Source organism: Labrus bergylta, chromosome 22 (genome assembly GCF_963930695.1).
Source record: "Labrus bergylta chromosome 22, fLabBer1.1, whole genome shotgun sequence".
In the NCBI taxonomy this organism is placed as follows: Eukaryota; Metazoa; Chordata; class Actinopteri; order Labriformes; family Labridae; genus Labrus; species Labrus bergylta.
This window is the reverse complement of record NC_089216.1, coordinates 17374901-17394397: the sequence shown is the minus strand read 5'-3', so window position 1 is coordinate 17394397 and position 19497 is coordinate 17374901. Positions and strand designations below refer to the sequence as shown.

The 19497-nt window shown below is 39.5% G+C and overlaps 1 protein-coding gene and 1 long non-coding RNA gene across 4 annotated transcripts in view; one reads left to right on the top strand and one right to left on the bottom strand.

The window, feature by feature from the left end:
- Window positions 1-3836, top strand: part of LOC136177455 (actin, cytoskeletal 3-like) — a 29616-nt gene extending 25780 nt beyond the window's left edge. For 2 of the 3 annotated variants that reach the window (XR_010665072.1, XR_010665070.1), the window contains 2 exons: window positions 3041-3091; window positions 3291-3836. The gene's annotated coding sequence lies outside the window, so the exon portion shown is untranslated. The remainder of the gene's footprint in view (window positions 1-3040; window positions 3092-3290) is intronic. The other variant, XR_010665071.1, reaches the window with a different exon arrangement.
- A 133-nt stretch (window positions 3837-3969) lies between these two features.
- On the bottom strand, window positions 3970-6502 carry LOC136177456 (uncharacterized). The gene is made up of 3 exons (XR_010665074.1): window positions 4828-6502; window positions 4594-4643; window positions 3970-4241 (listed from the first exon to the last, which is right to left on the bottom strand). It is a non-coding gene; the product is annotated as an uncharacterized lncRNA (long non-coding RNA).
- Window positions 6503-19497: the final 12995 nt, after the last annotated feature.

Here is a 19497-nt window from a genome sequence, read left to right as displayed (position 1 = left end):
TCACACACTCTCTTGGTGGTGGTACTGGCTCTGGGATGGGCACACTGCTCATCAGCAAAATCCGTGAAGAGAACCCCAACCGTATGAAAACCTACAGCGTGGTGCCCTCACCCAAAGTATCAGACACAGTCGTTGAGCCCTACAACGCCACACTGTCATTCCAACAGCTTGTAGAAAACACAGACGAAACCTTCTGTATTGACAACGAGGCTCTGTGTAACATCAGTTTCCGCACCCTTAAATTGCCAACCCCAAAAACAGCAGCCACTTTGTTGAGTTCATGTTGCTGAGCTCGGACAGCAACATGAACGACCTGGTGTCCGAGTACCAGCAGTACCAGGATGCCACCGTCGAGGAGGATGGAGAGTTTGAGGAGGAGGAGGAGGAGGAGGAGCTTGCCTAAACCTTTGCTGCCATTAAATGCAATGTTCAGTGTTCTTGTTTTTAATTAAAGTTTTTAATTCATTTTTGAAGTCTTAATGTGTTTAAAAGTATTCACAGGCTACTTTCAAATTAATGAGATATAACTATGAAGTCAAAGCATTTATTAGAGTAGATGCACTACACTGTAGATAAGGTGTAGTTGCATGTCTGGTGTTTTGCCAGAAATACAGAAGTAAACAAACATTTAAAATCTGTTATCATGTGACTTAAATGAAAAGTAGTAAGATCATGATGGAGATTCTGGATATAAATGGATCATTCAATGTTTTGTTCTTATTTTTATTCATTGTAGATAAAGGTGCTGCTAAAATTTAGACAAAGAGCACATATATATATATATACATAATTAAATAAAATTAATTAAAATGATTAAATTACAAGCTGAAAGGAAAGTGTTCATCAGATAGCACATGCAGTGTTTGGCGTTTGAATTCTACTGATAGTTTGAAGGTAAGATACTGATTACTAATAACAATTTGGCAACATGTCTAAGCTGGATGCTTTAGGGACTCGACATAATTTATAATAATTTACTTTGAACTCAAACTCTTGTGAGCTGTCTAACTTGCAGAAATACATTTATTAGTGATTAAGTCTGTCACAAGTTAAACCGCGTACACACATTTTTCCTTGGAAATTTGCATGTGAAGAGAAAAATATTCATTTACAACTGAAAGCACAGAAACAGAAACAAAATTAACTTGTAAAGAAAACTATCAACAGCCTGTTGAAAACAGCCAGAGTTGATGATTTCATCTGAAGTCCCGCCTCTGTCTAGACTAACAGCCAATTAGGCTGGATTCTGGGTTGGCAGATCAGATGTCAAAGGGGGGCCCATGCCGCCCCTCTGGACACACCCCTGCATGTGAACAAGATACTTTTTGGTGCTCCCTTGCAAAATGTTCACCGCAGTGATAGAAGATCACGTTAGGCCAGAGGGCAGAGAGAGACACATGAACCAAGTCATTTTCATATCAATCTAAAACACCATTTATTAAAACATCAAACCAGGTAATGTACATCAAATATTTCCTGATGTTGTCTTAACCCGTTACAGTCATCAAAGGTGCTGCAGCTGCATCTCGTTAGATTCACTGCTCTGTGCTTCATCCTGTGATTGAAAACAGATGATAAAGAAAGTAAGGTGACATTAACAAACAGCCCAAATAAAACTAAAACATCTTTCTTCCCAGATCTCAAACTATGAAGTAACTTTGACTTTATTATAACAATGAACAGTTATTTTGCAGTAAAAGATTTTTATACAACTATCCGTTTCATAAACTAGACATGTTCAAGTTTTGAAAAAATATGGTTATGCTTTGTTCTACCTCAGGTAGGGGTATCTGAACTTTTAGGGGCCCAAGTTCCTCTACTATACGGTAGTGAGCCTATTGGAATGACAGAGAAGGACAATTATTATACCGTATTGGTCCGAATATAAGACGACCCCCGTTTTTCAACACTCACATTTAGAAATAAAGATTTGCAGACCAGATCTTGTTTTTATAAAAAAACTTTTTTTGAAGAACTTCATTTTATTTGAAAATAACAATATCAAAAACACATTGAATTAAACACCTGTTGTATTAATAATTATAATAATAATTAACATACCGTATTTATCGGTATAGGCCTACGGCACTTTTCAAAACAAAGTGTTTCACAAGGGCGAACTATGTACAGTATGATTCAAAGTTAAAATCAATTAAACAATCAAGCAATATTATCAACATGTTTTTAACATTTTGAAATAACAGAGGAAACACAGGCAACATTTTTAACTAAACTACCGCTAAACTAAAACTCGCCAAACCTCTCCTCCGATGTCTCCTCTCTATTTCTCACACACACACACACACACACACACACACATACTCTGCCCCGCTGTGTTCACTCTCGCTCTCATCACTCCCCAATATTAAAAATACATTGAATTAAACACCTGTTGTTGTAATAATAATAACAATAATAAACATAGGCCTATTTATCGTTATATGCTACGGCACTTTTCAAAACAAGGTTTTTCACAAGGTCAAAACATGTACAGTATGATTCAAAATTAAAATCAAGCAATATTATCAACATTTTTAAATAACAGAGAAAATACAGGCCACATCTTTAACTAAACTAAACTAAAGCTCGCCAAACTTCTCCTCCGATGTCTCCTATTCCTCACACACGTCCTCCGCCCCGCTGTGTTCGCTCTCACGGGCCCTTTCCGAATTGTCACAGTTCAGTAGGCAGTACGTACTATTCAGTTGAGAGTTTCAGTATACTGAACTTTCGTGGTCATTCAGTATGCATTTTTTGGGTCCACCTCAGTATACTTAACTATATACTCTATATGTTACTTTTTACATGTATAAATCGTTTTTTACCGCTAATTAAATGGGCAAAAAGCAAGGGGCAACCTCCGGTCTCGAAAAATGAAGCCAATGCGGAAGTACAAAAAACTGCAGTTCCTCGAGGTTCCGCTTGAGGCTGGCTGCAGAAGCACCGGAAGTGCAATAAGCCCCCAGCCAAAAGGGGGGGGCGGGATTTTTAACATATTTAAGTGAACAGTAAATCAATTGTTTTTTGTATTTTCATTTAGGCAAAGAAGAGATAAAAGCAGCTGGTCTGACATCTTCCACAGAGGTGAAGTGTAAGTTAAAATCGTCTGTTAAAAGTTATCTTTTGTCAAAACAAGCTATTGTTAACAGTACAGTCTTCTAAAAATAAAAATCACACTGAGTCATACACCAGCCAAATGTTAAATAGAAGGTGATGTTTTCTTTTCCATTTTACAATCAAAAGAATCTAAAAATTACTCATTTCAACCTTCATCTGCACACCTGTTACAGAGGTCAGGCTGGGGTCACATAGTTTGAAGGAACCTCCTCCTTTTTTCACCTGTGCCAGATGCCCTGCTCATCCACTGTGGTAGAAATGACCTTATACCAGCAGCTCTCCCAGATGAAGAGTCCTCTCTGCCATCACCCAGAGGAGCTGATCGACGTCTGAAGAAGGTGGACAGAGTCTTTGTGACAGTGAACAGTGAGAAGGCTACCATAGTCATCCTCAGATAAAACACAGATCCAGGTCAATATTCAATTTATTTTTCTTTACATGATGTTGCCCTGTGTTTGAAAGGCCAGATGCTGGAGGGTTGTGTTGGATTTGCTTTTCCATCATATTTTAACAGTCAAACAATCATCCAGGATCTCTAAACTTTATTTCATTTTTGTTGGGATTTCTTTGTTAAATTATTTTTTATACTTTCTCCTATGTCCCAGCAATTGGGCCTGATGGTCTCCCTTACTTATTTTCCACATGGTTAATGAAGCCAGGAGTTGTTTATTGAAGATTTCTTTTCATAAAATGTTTAAATAAACTTTTTAAAAATCTAATATGACTGTCTCTGATTAACTGGAGTAAAACATGTTGGTCACAGTAAAATAATTTAGCAGTTAAGTTTATAGTTCACATTTGAAAAGGCCTTGAACTGACATTAATTTCTTCTTGACAGCTAAGACAACAGCAAAGCTAACAGACAAGCTCAGCTTGTCACAGCCGGGCTCAAACTTATTTAATATTAAACATTTAAAGCCAATAAGCATAGCAAGATACGCATGAGATTTCATTTCAATTTATTCAATCACAGACTTGTCAAACAGTCTGGCATTTTGTGCTGCTGTTTTCAAGAGTTAATAACTGAAGAGAAGAAGACCATCGAGAGAGGACAGGAAACGCTCAGGGGACGAGTCCTCCATGTTGTCAGTGGTTGTTGATGGATCTGAATCTGAGGGCATCTTCTGTAATAAAGAAAAACAATCATGGAGTTAAATGTAAAGTATAATGAATTTTACTGTGATGTTTCTGCCTCAGACCTGAAATCAGATCTGTCCTCAGGTTCTGCTAAACTTCAGGTTCTAAAGTTTGTTTTTAAGACAGGAGAACTATTTATGAGGAAAAACAAAATATATAATAAGACAAGATTCAATAATATTATCAGCTTTATGAATTCATGTTTTAAGACAAAAGTGTTCCTGCCACTTTCTATTGAAGATTATTGTAAACTGTCATCACATGGGCCAGCCTGATAAATTAAACTAATGTTAAATATTCTCAGATAATCAGACAGCCAATTTGTGTGCTGAACCTCACCGGAGCTGGAATCAGAGTCTGGACTGCTGTTTCCTTTGGGCATTGATTTCCTTGAAGACAGAAAGAAGAACAATTTAATCATGAACTAGACTTCTTGCAGAACCATAAATGCTGTTAAAATCTTCTGCTAGTCTTCCTTACATTTTAAGAAGGATTATAAATTGTTACCAAAATGACTTTGATGCTGAAAGCGGTTACAATAAAACGGTCCAATCATATGAGAGATAATTTTACCTTTGAGTCCAATGTGAAGGCGTTCTCTTCAGAATCAGCACTGCAAAGACAAGATGATGGCGCCCACCTTCACAACCTGCTGCTTCAGTCTGGCTGCATCATGGTCACCTACAGGAACAGCACAGAAATGCAATCAAAGTACTTCACTTTATTTATCAGAGGATGTACTGTATGCAAAGTAAAATAATTTAGCTGTAATTCCTCAAAAAGATTTGAGACTGCTTTGTTATTTGAGAGCACAGATTGTTTCTTTTCCCTTCTCTCTGTTTGCCTGTACATGACCTTTTAGTGCTGTAAAAGATGCTACAGTAAATCCTGGATCAGCTGTGTGGATGGTGTGACTGTGTGGTAAAGCTTTGTTAAAGTTGTCACGCACATACTCATATGCCTTTGGAGAGTAAAAGTGCAGTGTGGTGGCAAACTGCTTATAAAATATAAAATAGTATTTTATTGGTGAGGTGCCCCAATCCAAGCGTCCTACAGAGTAGCAGCAGCTTTAGAGGGAGGAGACGAGCGCATTATGGAGAGGAGCGCACCGGAGGGGGCGAGCTGGGGGAGAGACGCACAACCTGAGAAAAAAGAAATCCCAGTTTAAAATATAATGTTGACGAAAAGAGGGAAATAGGAAGACATAAATGTCCATGTTGAAATTCTTTTGAATGCAGAGGCTGTGGATGTTCAGTTTTCTTTGACTATAAAAAGGCAACAATAGCCTGTAGTTTAATCCTGGTGTTTCTCTTCGTTAACGATTATCGAAGCGAAATTAAAAAATAAATGCATGACATTTAAAACATATTAACATGTGTGGGGGAAAACGCGATCTTTATGTCTTCTTTTATTGTCTCCTCCTAACTACCATAACAGCAGCATGTTGTGTGTAACACTGGTCTCCTGGGTTAACACCTTCCTTTCAAAGGTGTTAAATACAGATACAGTCACAATCACTGCAATGTTTGTCAGGTTTTGTCAATTTTTAATTTCTCAATGAGCGTCATTAAATTTACAATATGATCAACTTGTGACTGTTGAATTGGTCGTGTGTGGAAGACAATGCAGAACATTTAGCACATTTAAGCAGCATGATGCTCAGTTAATATTACATTACACCGCCGCAGTAACAATTATATTAAATTAGATCTTACCTTTAGTTTTATCTGGATACATAGAGAACTACTCTACCCTCGTATATAGTACTATGAATTTCAGCCTGCACGGTTAAAGTAAAACCTGTTCCTCTCGGTATAGTCCACTTATCACTCAGACTGTAAACATGTACACATTAGTAATGATGCAGGCCAGATTTAAATTATGTGACTTTGTTTTTGTCCTAGATACTTTTGAGACTTTACCAGACGTTTTTATTTTTACTGTAAAATAACTGTACAGTCAATGAACCACATCTATGAGCAGATTTTATATTACGATTCTTGGTTTTGAATACAATTTCAATCACAATAGACATATGACAATATCAAGAAACATAGCATGTTAGTTATTAGGTTTGCTCATGTTAAAAAATAAAATAAAAAGATAAGTCATGCTGGATAAGTAACCTAGCTTTACAACATTTCTAACCTTAGACTGCTTATGTGTTAGCTAGCTAGATAACGACTTTAACCAAACAATGACACATAAATCACACTTTTTTACTTACCGAAAAAACTGCAAAAATCCCTTAGCTCCCTCAGGTCGGTTAGAACAGTTTCCTGTAGAACAACTCATTCTTCCAGCTCAAAAAAGACGAAAAAACTGAACGGAAAAATTCAATGGCGTCTCGGCTTTCTTTCACTACATAACTTTTGCTATTCACAAAGAGAGCTACGCAAGATCGGCGGCTGTCAATCATCGTGAAATATGACGTAAAATCCCGTTTTTCAACCTCAAATAACTTTTTTAATTTAAAACAAACTTAACAGAAAAATGAGCACTTGAACACGATGTAGGGTGATAATAACTAATGATCACAGCAGAGTTTAGGTTTGGAAAAAAATTATGTGACGAGTATTTTAGCTTTACAGTTTGACCCACATCCAGTCTGTTATCATTGAGGAGGCGGGGTGACCTATACTGCAGCCAGTCAGTAGGGGGAGCTCTAAAAATAAAAGCTTCAGACCGGGGACCTTGTCCCATCCATTATTTTTACAGTCTATGGGCTCGATGAGGGTCAATAAACCACATAGGTCTGATTCCAACCCTCACCTCGGGTCATGAGCTCGAGACTTAAAGAATAAGATACAAGCGGCTGAAATGAGTTTCTTCTGGAGGGGCGCTGGGCTCGACTTAGAGAGAGGGGGAGGAGCTCCGAGTAGAGCCGCTACTCCTTCACATCTAAAGGAGTCAGCTGAGGTGGTTCAGGGATCTGATTAGGATCCTCCTCGACCCCCCTTTGGAGGTTTTCCTGGAATGCCAAACTGGGAGGAGACCCCGGGGCAGACCCTGAGTTCTCTGGAGGGAGGCTGTCACTCTGATGAACGCTAAACAGTCACAGAGTGTCAGACCTGTCACTGTGAAATACCAGTAACCCTGCTATCAAGCACCCACAGTGAGTGTACATAAGACTATTCTAAATATTTTTATTTTCAATAACTTAATCTTGTATATACTGTAATATTATCCTCTCACCAATCTATGCACACTACATATGTAAACACTGTTAAAACTCTACCTCATATATTAACCATCTGTTACAGAACTTCATATTTATTATCATGTTCTACTCACCACTGCACTATTCTCTCATTTAGCCTTGTATATTTGAGTGTTTTGCTTATATTCTTTTTAATGTACATTGTACATTGAGAGCACAGTTACTGAAGACACATTCCTTGTGTGTGTAAGCATACATGGCCAATAAAACTGATTCTGATGTGTATCATGTTGTTCCTAGGTGAAAAAAGAAATTCCTTTTTAAATTCTCATTATGACTATAAGAATAAATGATCATTATTAAGCTCACCTTCAGGTTAAAATGATTCTTCTTATAAATCCTCCTGCAGCGCCTCTACTGTCTCTCATGTAGCTGAGGCCTTCTGCCTGTACGAGACAAGCCGTTGCAGTTTGTGTCTGTGGGTCAAAATAATGTGCTGTGACCCCGAGGTAACTGTGATTACTGAGAGAAGTCCAGTAGTCTCCGATGAGCGCAACCGTGTGTTTGTTTGTCCCAACGCTCCTCCTCCACTTTAGCTTTCTCGTCTTCATACAAGTTGCCTATCTTGGTTACAGTAGTGGCTCTCGAAGGCAATTCATATGTGCAGTCGTTGGATGCGATGCGAATTATTTCAAGCAGACCCTCGACCTCCACAATGTTAATCGGCCTACAAGTTGTAGCCACCCATTTAGCTATCGCTATTGAAAGTTAGTTGTTTGTAGAGTTGTCCAAGCGTCTCCGTTGCATACTATCCAGCGTGGCCTGCCTTTGACGAGGGGGGAGGGCTCTCTGCATCAGCGGTATGCTTGGCCAGCAAGTAAATGGTAAATGGTAAATGGACTTGAGCTTATATAGCGCTTTTCTAGTCTTCCGACTACTCAAAGTGCTTTTCCACCGCAGGTCGCACCCACCCATTCACACACTGATGGTAGTGATCGCTGTAAGATAAGATAATCCTTTATTTATCCCACAATGGGGAAATTTACAATGTAGATACATATGTAGTATCATCCATCAGAAGTAACTCACACCACCACTGAAGCAGTGGTATTTGAGACTTGACGTGCTCTGGTGGTAACTTAATTCACATCGACAGTAAATGCAGATAACTTTGGGCTCCCACTGTGGGCAGCTCCATCACTCTGACATCTCTCCCTTAGTGCATGTCCATATGATCCTGTTTGTGTGTGCATGTGTGTATATACATCAGCCTATGTGTGTGTTGAATGAGTACAGAGTGTAAAAACTGAAATTTCCCCTCACGGGGATCAATAAAGTAAATCTTCAATCTTCATCTTCTTCACGCCCGTGCGCAGGCACGTTACTCTCGCTCACGCTTGGTCAATGGATCAGGTCCAGTCAGGTTAGAAGTCGTGGTCTTTATACAGTCTATGGTCGCGGGCGCAGACAGTGACAAGACAAAGCAAGAGCAACAGGTTGGTGTTTGCATTAGTGTCCCATTTACTTAATGGTTAATAAATCCTTGTGCAAGTTTTCCTTCCTCATCGTAATTACATTGGGTTTTTACAAAATAATGGATCTTCAGTGAGTGAAAGATTAGTCAGCCATAACAACGGCTTTCATGTAGTTTTACATTTTGGATACTAAGGCTATAACAAGGTGTCATTCTCTAATAGATTTGATTTGAGATGTACATGATTCCTAAAAAAACATCCCAAAACACCTGTAATGTTTTGAATATGCGGAAAGTTATGAACAATACAGTTGAATAATTAATAGTAATTCAAAAATAAGTATAATTTCCTATCCATAGTAAAGAAATTTCCGCCATGAATTAATTCAGAAAAGGCACAAATTGTTGCATAAAAATTCACCAGAATGCAGGAAATGAAGTGTTTGACGCTCAAAATTTGTCACCCCAATGTTGAATCCAAACCTGCGCCCTTGCTTACCTACGTGAGTTTTTATGTCAAATAAAATGTTAAATTCCAATATTTATCAAAATAATAAATAAAAGTAGATGCCATTTATACGTGGGGTCCTTGTGGGATGTGAATTATTTATTAATCTTTTTATTTTTTTCAAAATCATCTATTTTATCAAGCGATGCCTTTGCAGTCATCTTTACTGATCGTGTTGTCACAGTCTCCTCTCTGCACGAGAGTGTCAGCGGGCACTCCCTCTATGTCAGAGTTACAAGCTGCACGTGAATCAATCTCTGACTTGATTGACTTTTTTTTTTTCAATCAATGTATTTATTGAGTTTTATACATATCTTATTAACAAAACAACAAGAAATAGATGTATGCCACTTAACAAAAGCACCCACGGACATTTAACATTTAAACAAACTTCTTCTCAGATCAAAAGCCATCTTTTATACAAATATATAAAAAGAAGACATGAAAGGGTAATAAATCCTCCTAAATAAAGACATGTCATTATCTCCACAAGGTTCAGTCCAGTATATCTATGTATTGAGGTTTCTATCAGAGAAAACTCATTCCTCCTCTTCATCATCTGACAGATCAAAACTTTTCACAAAGGCAGTAAAGGGTCCCCATATCTTTTCAAACATGTCACCTTTTCCTTTTTAATATATATGTCACTCTTTCCAAAGGAAGTGTTATAAGTATTTGTTTAACCCAGTGTGTTGTACTTGGTTTTCCCAAACATTTAAATTGATTTTTTGGCATGTAAAAGACACATATCTATCATTATCTGATCATTTTTGGTAAACTTGTGATTTTTTGGGTAAAGTCCTAGGATAAAAAGCTTGGGATCCATTGGAACATCTTTTAAAACAATTTCTTCTATCACCTTTTTAACCTCTTCCCAGAGTTTCTTAATGCTAATACACTGCCAAACACAATGAAACAGTGTTCCCTTCTCCTCAGTGCATTTTGTTAATCTGGAATATTCTTATCATATAGAATATATATAGGTTTAATTTATCTGCTGTGATGTATGTTCTCATTGTCCATTTGTACTGCAGTAGTCTTAACCGAGTATTAATTGATTGAGAGTGGACCTTAGTACAGACTGACTCCCAGTCCTCAGATGTTATATCCATATCTAGGTCCTTCCAGGGCCGGCCCGTGGCAGAGGCAGTATAGGCAAATGCTAGGGGCGCCAGCATCCATAGGGGGCACCAAAGGAGTGTGGCAGAAAAGTTGAAGATAAGAAGAAATAGAAGGAAAAATGCGTTTAAATATCATTAAATATTATTAATCTATGTAAATTTCATGCTTTTTTTTAGTTATGATCCAAAAGAAGCCATGAAAACACAACTATCACATATTTAAAAAGGCTGTATTTTCTTGCCTCCTGCTTGACGCGGCTCATCACACCACAGCTGCTCGTTACCTGCTCGTTGTGGAGGAGGAGGGCAGGCGACTTATTAGAAGTGAGGGACACTGACCGTACCGATTAATATCACGTTTATAAATGACCGTAATGTAAACAACAACAAAGCCCTCGGGAGCCCAGGGACGAAAAAGAAGTAGAGGAGAAAAAATATGAAAAAGACACAGAGGTAACGTGCTGCACAGATCAATTATCTGTTGTAGTTATACTAGCTTGTTATGGATGGATGATAGTAACGTCAGTGTTTCCTATCTCGAGTTAACATCAGTTATTTCCACTGCACTTTTATTAGGTTAAGATTATTCATGTTAAGAAAATAACCAGTGTAAGAAATATACTTCTTCTTTTCTTCTTATGTTGCTTGGGACCCAAAACCTACTTTTATATTTATTGACATCTTTGTATACTTAGTTAGCTTTCACCCTAGTCGATTAAAATATTTATTTTCCACCTCCTGTTGTCATTAATAGTTTTAATCTCTTGCCTTTAGAGTATTGATGTCTAAGAGCATGAATGCATTTTGTGATAGAAGTCCTCACTGAATAGATAGTTGTGCATGCTGTAGGTCTGGTTGTAAGGAAAACGTTTGGGCTCACCTGAAAAACTATGCTGAGTTGTCTGTACTGCCCTGAAGACAAAATAATATTTTGTGTTCACACTTTATTATAAAATACAGATTGTTTAACAAATGCTCATCTCTCTCCAGATGCAATCAAACATTTAAATCCATCCCCTGCCATCCCAGGCCTGTGTGAACACTTCTGCTTCCTGCACTGTTTGATATTGTTTGTTCTATTACACTAGTTATTTGTATTTATTTATAAGAAATATTAGAGTTATAACCATTTTAGTCATGTTTATTTATAAGTATTTTTTATTTTAAAATAAATAAATTATGTTAAATATAAAACTGTATGCCAGTTTTCTTTAAGTGGATGAATATAATATATTAGTGCTCAAACTGTCTGCAATTTAAGGGGCCCGACTCTGGGTCCTTCCTCCAGGCTTTCCACTTGTAATCAGAATTCTCTGTTGAGCTGGACATCCGCAGGTTATAAAGTTCTGATATTGCACCTTTGCTTAAACTGTCTTTCGACACTATTTTCTCCAAGTTTGATTTCAAGGGTTTGGTAAGCACATTATATTGTTTTGTTCTAATAAAGCTTCTAAATTGAAGATACTTAAAGGCTTTGTATGTGATTTTTCACACTTACATGTAGAAATCAAGTATATCCTCTGAAAATAACTCTGTGAGTCATGACTGTCTACAATGACTGTAACACCCGAGTCCCACTGTCTGTGATGCTTTCAGAGATTTCTGAGTCATCTCTTCAGTTTCAAGGTCCTTATCGTGAGAAGTTTATGGTCAAGTGTCTTCAACATGTTGACAAGCTAAAAGGATTAAATCCTCCACTAGAGGATTAATGGACCACCCTCAGCACCCCCTGAGACCCAGATGTAATTAAATCACTCTGTTATAGTAAACATCTGCTGTGTGTGTGTGTGTGACCTACTGGTAAAGGTGTGCCTCTCTCTGAGGGGGGAAACATGTCAGCAGAAAGGGTTGCTGACTTTCTGCTGGATGAGATACATGGCGAAGGCAAACTGCTCTCTGGTCAGCTTGCCTATCTGCCTCGTGTCTGACAGCGCCCTGCAGAGAAACATTCAGTTAATCACACCGAGCAGACTGACCGAGACCATGAGCACATATTATACAGAATCCACTTCTCCATGTTCCTCTAACTCTAAGATGTGTCTCTAGTCTGTCTACAAACCCCCCAATGATGAGAAAAGTCCATCCTCTCAGTCTTTCGCCTGCTCCACTTTTCAGAAAATGTGTGCTCAAACAGGTCGTTTGGAGATTTTCCCTTCATGTACAAAGGGCAGTAACCCCTCCCCCAGGTGGGTGACACTCCCACATCTAGGTGTTTGTTCTGCCCTCTGAGTCTGCCTTCCAGAGAGGGGGCGTGGTCAGACACAGCTCATTTATCAGACCCCAGTATGTTAGGTCAGGACACACCTGCTCCACCACCATCATATTCAACACAGGCGTACCACAGGGCTGTGTGCTGAGCCCATTCCTCTACTCCCTCTTCACCCACGACTGCAGACTGCGGTGATTGGCCTCATCAGCAACAACGATGACACAGCCTACAGGGAGGAGGTACAGCATCTGGCCGCCTGGTGTGCTGACAACAACCTGCTCCTCAACACCAGCAAGACGAAGGAGCTCATCGTGGACTTCAAGAGAGAAAGAGGAAGCACGCACAACCCCATTCACATCAACGGGATGGCTATTGAACGTGTCTCCAGCTTCAAGTTCCTGGGGACTCACATCACAGAGGACCTCTCCTGGTCCACTAACACCTCCAGTCTGGTTAAGAAGGCTCATCAACGCATCTTTTTCCTGAGGACACTGAAGAGACACCACCTGTCTTCAGCTGTACTGATGAACTTCTACCGCTGTGTAATCGAGAGCATCCTGACCAGCAGTGTCACAGTCTGGTACGGAAACTGCTGTGTTTCCGGAGACTGTAAGGTGCTACAGCGGGTGGTAAAAACTGCCCAGCGTATCACAAGGTGCCCACTTCCTGCCATTGAGGACGTCCAAAGAAAACGCTGTCTGCGGCGAGCTCACGGCATTCTTAAAGACTCCTCCCACCCTGCCCACAGACTGTTTACCCTCCTGCCCTCTGGTAGGTGCTTCAGAAGCCTCCGGACCAGAACCAGCAGACTGAGGAACAGCTTTTTCCCCAGAGCAGTCTCTCTACTGAACTCTGCCCCCGAACTCTGAACTCTGTCTCCCTCCTGAACTCCGCCCCCCGCTGACCCCCCTTCCCCTGCACATCACCTCACACCCATCATCCCCCCACCACTCTTCCTGGTCACACACACACATCTCTCATCCACCTGTATTATTGTATTATAGTATGTTCATATCCCCTCAATAAGTTATCGACCTGTACAATATGTCCATATTCTGTATATTATCTGTAATCTAGTATAGCATGCTCACTGCACCTTAATCTGTATATTATAATCTGAAGAATATATTTATATTTATAGCATTTATTTATATTTATAGCATCCCATTAATCCAGCCATATATACCCAATAATTCACTTTTTTTTTGTCTACATCTGTACATTTTGTAATTACTGTACATAGCACAGATTATTGCACTTTCTTCTTATTGCACTTCTGGTGAAATGCCAAACCTCATTTCCTTACTCTATACTTGTATATGTGTAATGACAATAAAGTTGAATCTCATCTCATCTCATCTCAACTCTCTCATTTACATATTTAAAGGTACAGACACAGAAACAGCCTGTTCTGAGCAGGGCTGAAATAGAGGGGTTTATAGACATGATCAAATACAGGATCAGAGTGGATTTAGAACAAGAAACTTCACACACGTTTTGAGGAGCTCTGAGACTTATTTAAACTGAAGAAGAGGAGGATATGTGACCTTTAACGCTGACGTTTTCTATATTTAAACACCAGACTGGAAAAATGACAACCCTTCCATTGAAATGTGTTTTAAAAACTGAACTCAGCTGAAAAAACAAATGTTTTGCTTCAGTCACATGATGAACTTTATATTTTGTTCCCATAGAATACATTTCTGTGGAGATGAAACCCTAATACTGTATTTATTAGCTCTTAGGAATCATTCACACAAACAAGAAGTTATTCATCAGTTCTTTGAATAATAGATTTAAAATGCATTTCAACATCAGACCACAGTGCACACTATAAGCTGTGAGGGTCAGGAGAAAGAGTGTGTTGTCCACTGATCACAGGGTTGGCATTAAATCCCCAACAAAGGATTCTGTCAGTGTTGATGGTCCGTCTTCTTACTTTGACATTGAACCCCACAGAGGCATGAGACTGGTTTCCCAGTGAATGATTCTCACTGCATGACAGCATTACAGAAGCCCGAGAGCTTCACACACACACCAACACACACACATCACTGTTCTGTCCTCCTGGCTCCGCCCTTTACAGTGACGCTGTTTCACCTCTGTTAGTAACTCACACTTCAGCCAGCCTTTACTGCTCTGTGACATCACGGCCCTGTGTCCATCTGGGGTGTTTTCACATTGCAGTCTCTTTCTTTAAATAGTCTTCACTGAGTAGAGAGCGTTTTCAGCAGCAAGCGGCTGCCCGGAGAGACAGTGCAGCACCTAGTGAGCTCTGCCTTTTTTTTTGGAGCGCCTGCTCCGACTGCTTCTCAGAAGGGTGCTGATGAAGTCATCAGTGCTCTTTTGAAAATGTACGATATTCCCCGTATTTGAAAAATGGAGAGAGGTTAGAATGCAGAAAGGTTTACAGACCCATGCAGAGCTGGCTAAACACTGAAGCTTCAGTGTCCACCACATGGCAACCTGCGTGAGCATGGACTCTAGATGAGGGGGGGGGGGGAGCTGTTCTTTGCCTTAACGCTTCCTCAGGAAATGCAGAGTGTCCATAGGATCCTGTTTGTGCATGTGTGTGTATTTCGGCTTGTGTAGCATGTTTACTAGACAGAGTGTAAAAAACGAATTTCCCCTCGCAGGATCAATAAAGTATAAATTATTATTATAGATCAGGGGTGCCCAAACAGTCGATCGCGATCAACAGGTAGATCGCTGACTGATTCTCAGTCGATCGAGATGTTTAGTCAATATAAAATACAATTGTAAAACAGAAAAGTGATTTCAATTTCATCTCATTGCAGTGTTTCCCACACACGATACCTGTGTGGGGAGCCCAAGTATACTTCCGACCTGTTTGTATTTAATTTTTCATTTATTCATGAAATTGCTGCGTGCATGAGAGAGCGAGCGGGGGAGCGAGAGAGAGAGAGCGCGCGCGCAAGAGAGTGTGCAGGCATGCGCAAGGATGTGCAGGTAAAACCAGGGGGGCTAAATGTTTTACCAAAAAGTCATATATAGAAACTATGCAACGAGTATTAAGCGCATTTGATGAAGCTGCAGCTACTTTTCTCTGCTCCTCTCTGCTGTTATGACTGTGAGCATCGCGGGGCACGAGACACACCAACATACAGCGCACACACATACACGCGCACACACACACACACACACACACACACACACACACACACACACACACACACACTTGCACTGGAGCGCCAGCCACCACGCAAACTTTTTTACTTTTTACTTTTAGTGCTACAGCACACAGTTGATCCGTGATCCGTACGGACCGAGGCGTGAACACACGTGATCCGGTCAAACGGTCGGCTCCACCGTGTCTGCAGCTAATTTAACAAAAGCAACATCATCTCACAGCAGCCTGCTGTAGTCTGTGAACATCTCCACACAGATTAAAGTTGTTTGTTGTAAACTAAATTAAGGGAAAAACATATGTGATATAAATACAAACGTAATATTAAAATGTAGCCTACCCTAAAATAAGAGTTTAAAAAATTAGCATTATTTTTTACAGAACTCTCATTTATTATATCTGAAATTATTTTCTGTTTGTTGTGTGAGTATTAAATGCGTTTGTAGGCTGTTGGTAAAGGCTACGGCTCACTATGTGGACTGGTAGATCTCTGCAGACTGGCAACTTTAAAAGTAGATCTTGGTTTAAAAAAGGTTGGGCACCCCTGATCTATAACCTTCTCAATCAAGTGAACAAATCTAATCTAACCCGTCCAGTCTGTATCCTGCTGGGGCTGTCAACTGCTGTTGGGGGCCGTGGGTCGGGTGGAGGCGGTCTCTTGCCTGACCCCCCGATGTCCCTGTGAGACCCCTCTTTTCAGTTCTTCTTAAATATTGCATGAGTGTGTATGAATGTATATGTATGTGTGTATACCTATGTGCATCTATGTATGGATATATATATTTTCTTCTCTTTGTTTCTATGATGGTCACATTAACACTATACCTTTAATTTGATTGTTTTATCATTTTTCTTCATACATATATATATTTTTTTGATTTATTCTTAGATTGTTTTCTCCTTACTTCCCACCTGACTCCTAAACTTCATGAATCAACTGCAACTCACACCAGATCTAAAAATCTCATTTATTACCCTCCCTCAACATAAAAAAGTTCAGAAGTCACCATATGTCATTTCAATCTATCGCCTGTATGATTGATGTGTTGTGTCTTTTCTAATGTTTCGCTGTTTTGACTTATTTGTTTCTGTTTTCTTGTTAGTTTGGTTATTGGTTTTTGCTTTTGCTGTTATTTCTATGTGCAATATATTTGTAGGTTTGTTTTTTTGTCCACGTTATCACCAATAAAAAAATACTTTAGATTTAAAAAAAATAATCCTCTGCTTGTAAAGAGTGTGTAGTGTTTAAGTGCGTTTACAATGAGGTTTATAATCCAAACCAAATATAAGGGTATTTTTTTAAGGTCTTTATCATGTCTGAGCTGCTTCAGTGAAGTGTGTCAGTCTCTGCAGAAACTTCCAGCTGCAGCAGTCAGTTCAGTTTCTGTTCAGTCTGACTGAGGGAGGTTTTTGTACGACGCTTTTTCACTGTGTGAACACCGACTGACTGTTGATATAGTGACCACTCTGACAGTAGTAAACTGCTGCATCTTCAGTCTGGACTCCACTGATGGTCAGAGTGAAGGCAGAGTTTGATCCACTGCCTGAAAAATGATCTGGAATCCCTGATGCTCGAGTGCTAGCAGCGTATATAAGCAGTTTAGGAGTTCCTCCATCTTTCTGTTGGTACCAGGCTAAATGGTTATTATTATAAACATTCTGACTGGTCGTACATAAGATGGAGACGGACGCTCCCAGAGCAAAGCTCACTGCTGCAGGCTGAGTCACTGTGACCTGTCCTCTGGACTCTGTGGATACAGAGACAAAAACAGAAAGCAGCAGGTGGAGGTATGTGCTAATAAACGAAAAAATGACAATTCTGCAGTGCACCAGCTGCTGTGATCAACTTTACAGTTAGTGTAGAACAGACTGGTAGTGATCTAAAGGGATGTTTGAAATGTGCATGACAAAGAGTCTTGGATGTAAATATGCACAATGGAACAGATACTGTACTTTGATGATCTTCCTCTGTGGTAGCGGCTTGCTGTCTGTGATCTTAATGATGACACCGCTGGTAAACTGAGGGCCGTGGTTATTCGCTTTATCGCTTTTGTTACATTTCTCATCTAGAAGGAAACAGAAAAACACAAATCAATATGTTAGTATTTAACCAAACAAAACAAATAATGCAATATTGTTCTGACCTTTAGCTTCTGTTTGAAGATGTCAGATCTTTTCAGAAACTCACCAACAAGTTGATCTTATGAAGTTAGAGTCATGTTGTAACGTCCATACTGTTTCCCTTTGTCCTGGATTCAGTATAAACTAGTTCCAGGACAAATACTTCCATTGTTATAGGAAGTAGGGGTTGGACAAAATTTCTAAAAGGCATTATATTGTTGTACTGACTTGATAACTTCATCTAGAATGTTGGCTGCGTTCTGTATATCAGTGCAAACGAAGTACTCATGTAAACTGAGGCATGCACCGTCATTACAGTGAGAGCAGCCCCCTCATCAAAAACAGCACGCTGGGAAACCTACTGAGTGACGCAGATGGAGTTAACAATGCCACTTGTACCATCTTTTTTCCGTCCTGAGGTCATAATGGTGTTTAAAGCAAACAGTGGAATACTGTTTCAGTGAACAAGTGACCAGCGAAGGTGGGAAGCACTACTCCAGAGACGAGGGTCTGTACTTATCAACTTTCACTGCAGGCTGAGATCTCAACTACTGTAGTGTAGCTAGTAGGAGTGCAAAGTAAACTTTACAAAGTGGAAACAGACGGTACTAAAAGAGCGACACAGCTGCACATAAACTGCACACTGTGGACATCACTGAACACAATAGAAAAATGTCACACAGGGATACAGGTTAAACCTTGTTGTTCCCTCTGGTAGACCTCTAAAATACACACCGACTCATATTATGTATAATTTAAATGAAAAATATGGCACAAAACAGCTTTCCTGTCAAATTTGCTCCAATGCGTCACTATTTTTTTTCCCTTCTTTTATTGTATGTATGCTGTTGTTTTTTGTTGATGTAAAGCACTTTTGACCTTTGTCTGCGAAAAGCGCAATATAAATAAACTTTATTATTATTATTATTATTATTATTACTTCTGTGAAGCTGACACAAACAACGCACTGAATAAATACATGTTCATGGAAGTGATTTTTTTAAGGGGGCGTACTTTACTCTTCAGTTTTTCAGACACTGTGGCGTAATCGTTAAATTGTGAAGCAATACACCGATTTCTGCAGAGTCACTGGATCGTCATACCATGACTACCGTGGGTCAGGTATCGCTTTTCATATGGTGTCAGGAGTTACACAGGAAATCCCCACTCCTATTTAGAATGTTGAAGTTTCAGCCACATTATCATCACACTGGACTACAAAAATGATTCACCTCTGACCTGACTGCCAACAGAGAGATTAATCCCAAACGATACAAGAATATGCATGAAACTGTGAATGGCTGATCATCCAGAGTCAAAGACGTTTTTTCTACAGAGAGTTTAACTTTTTAAAACACCACTAGTGTTTATTTATACAGTCAGCTGTTAGTCTTTATATTCTGAACTCACTGGGATCAGATGATTTCAAAGTCACTATTCCATCTTGAGGATCATCGACCGTCTCCACGTGTCTCTTGTGCTCCTTGTGCTCCTTTTGCACC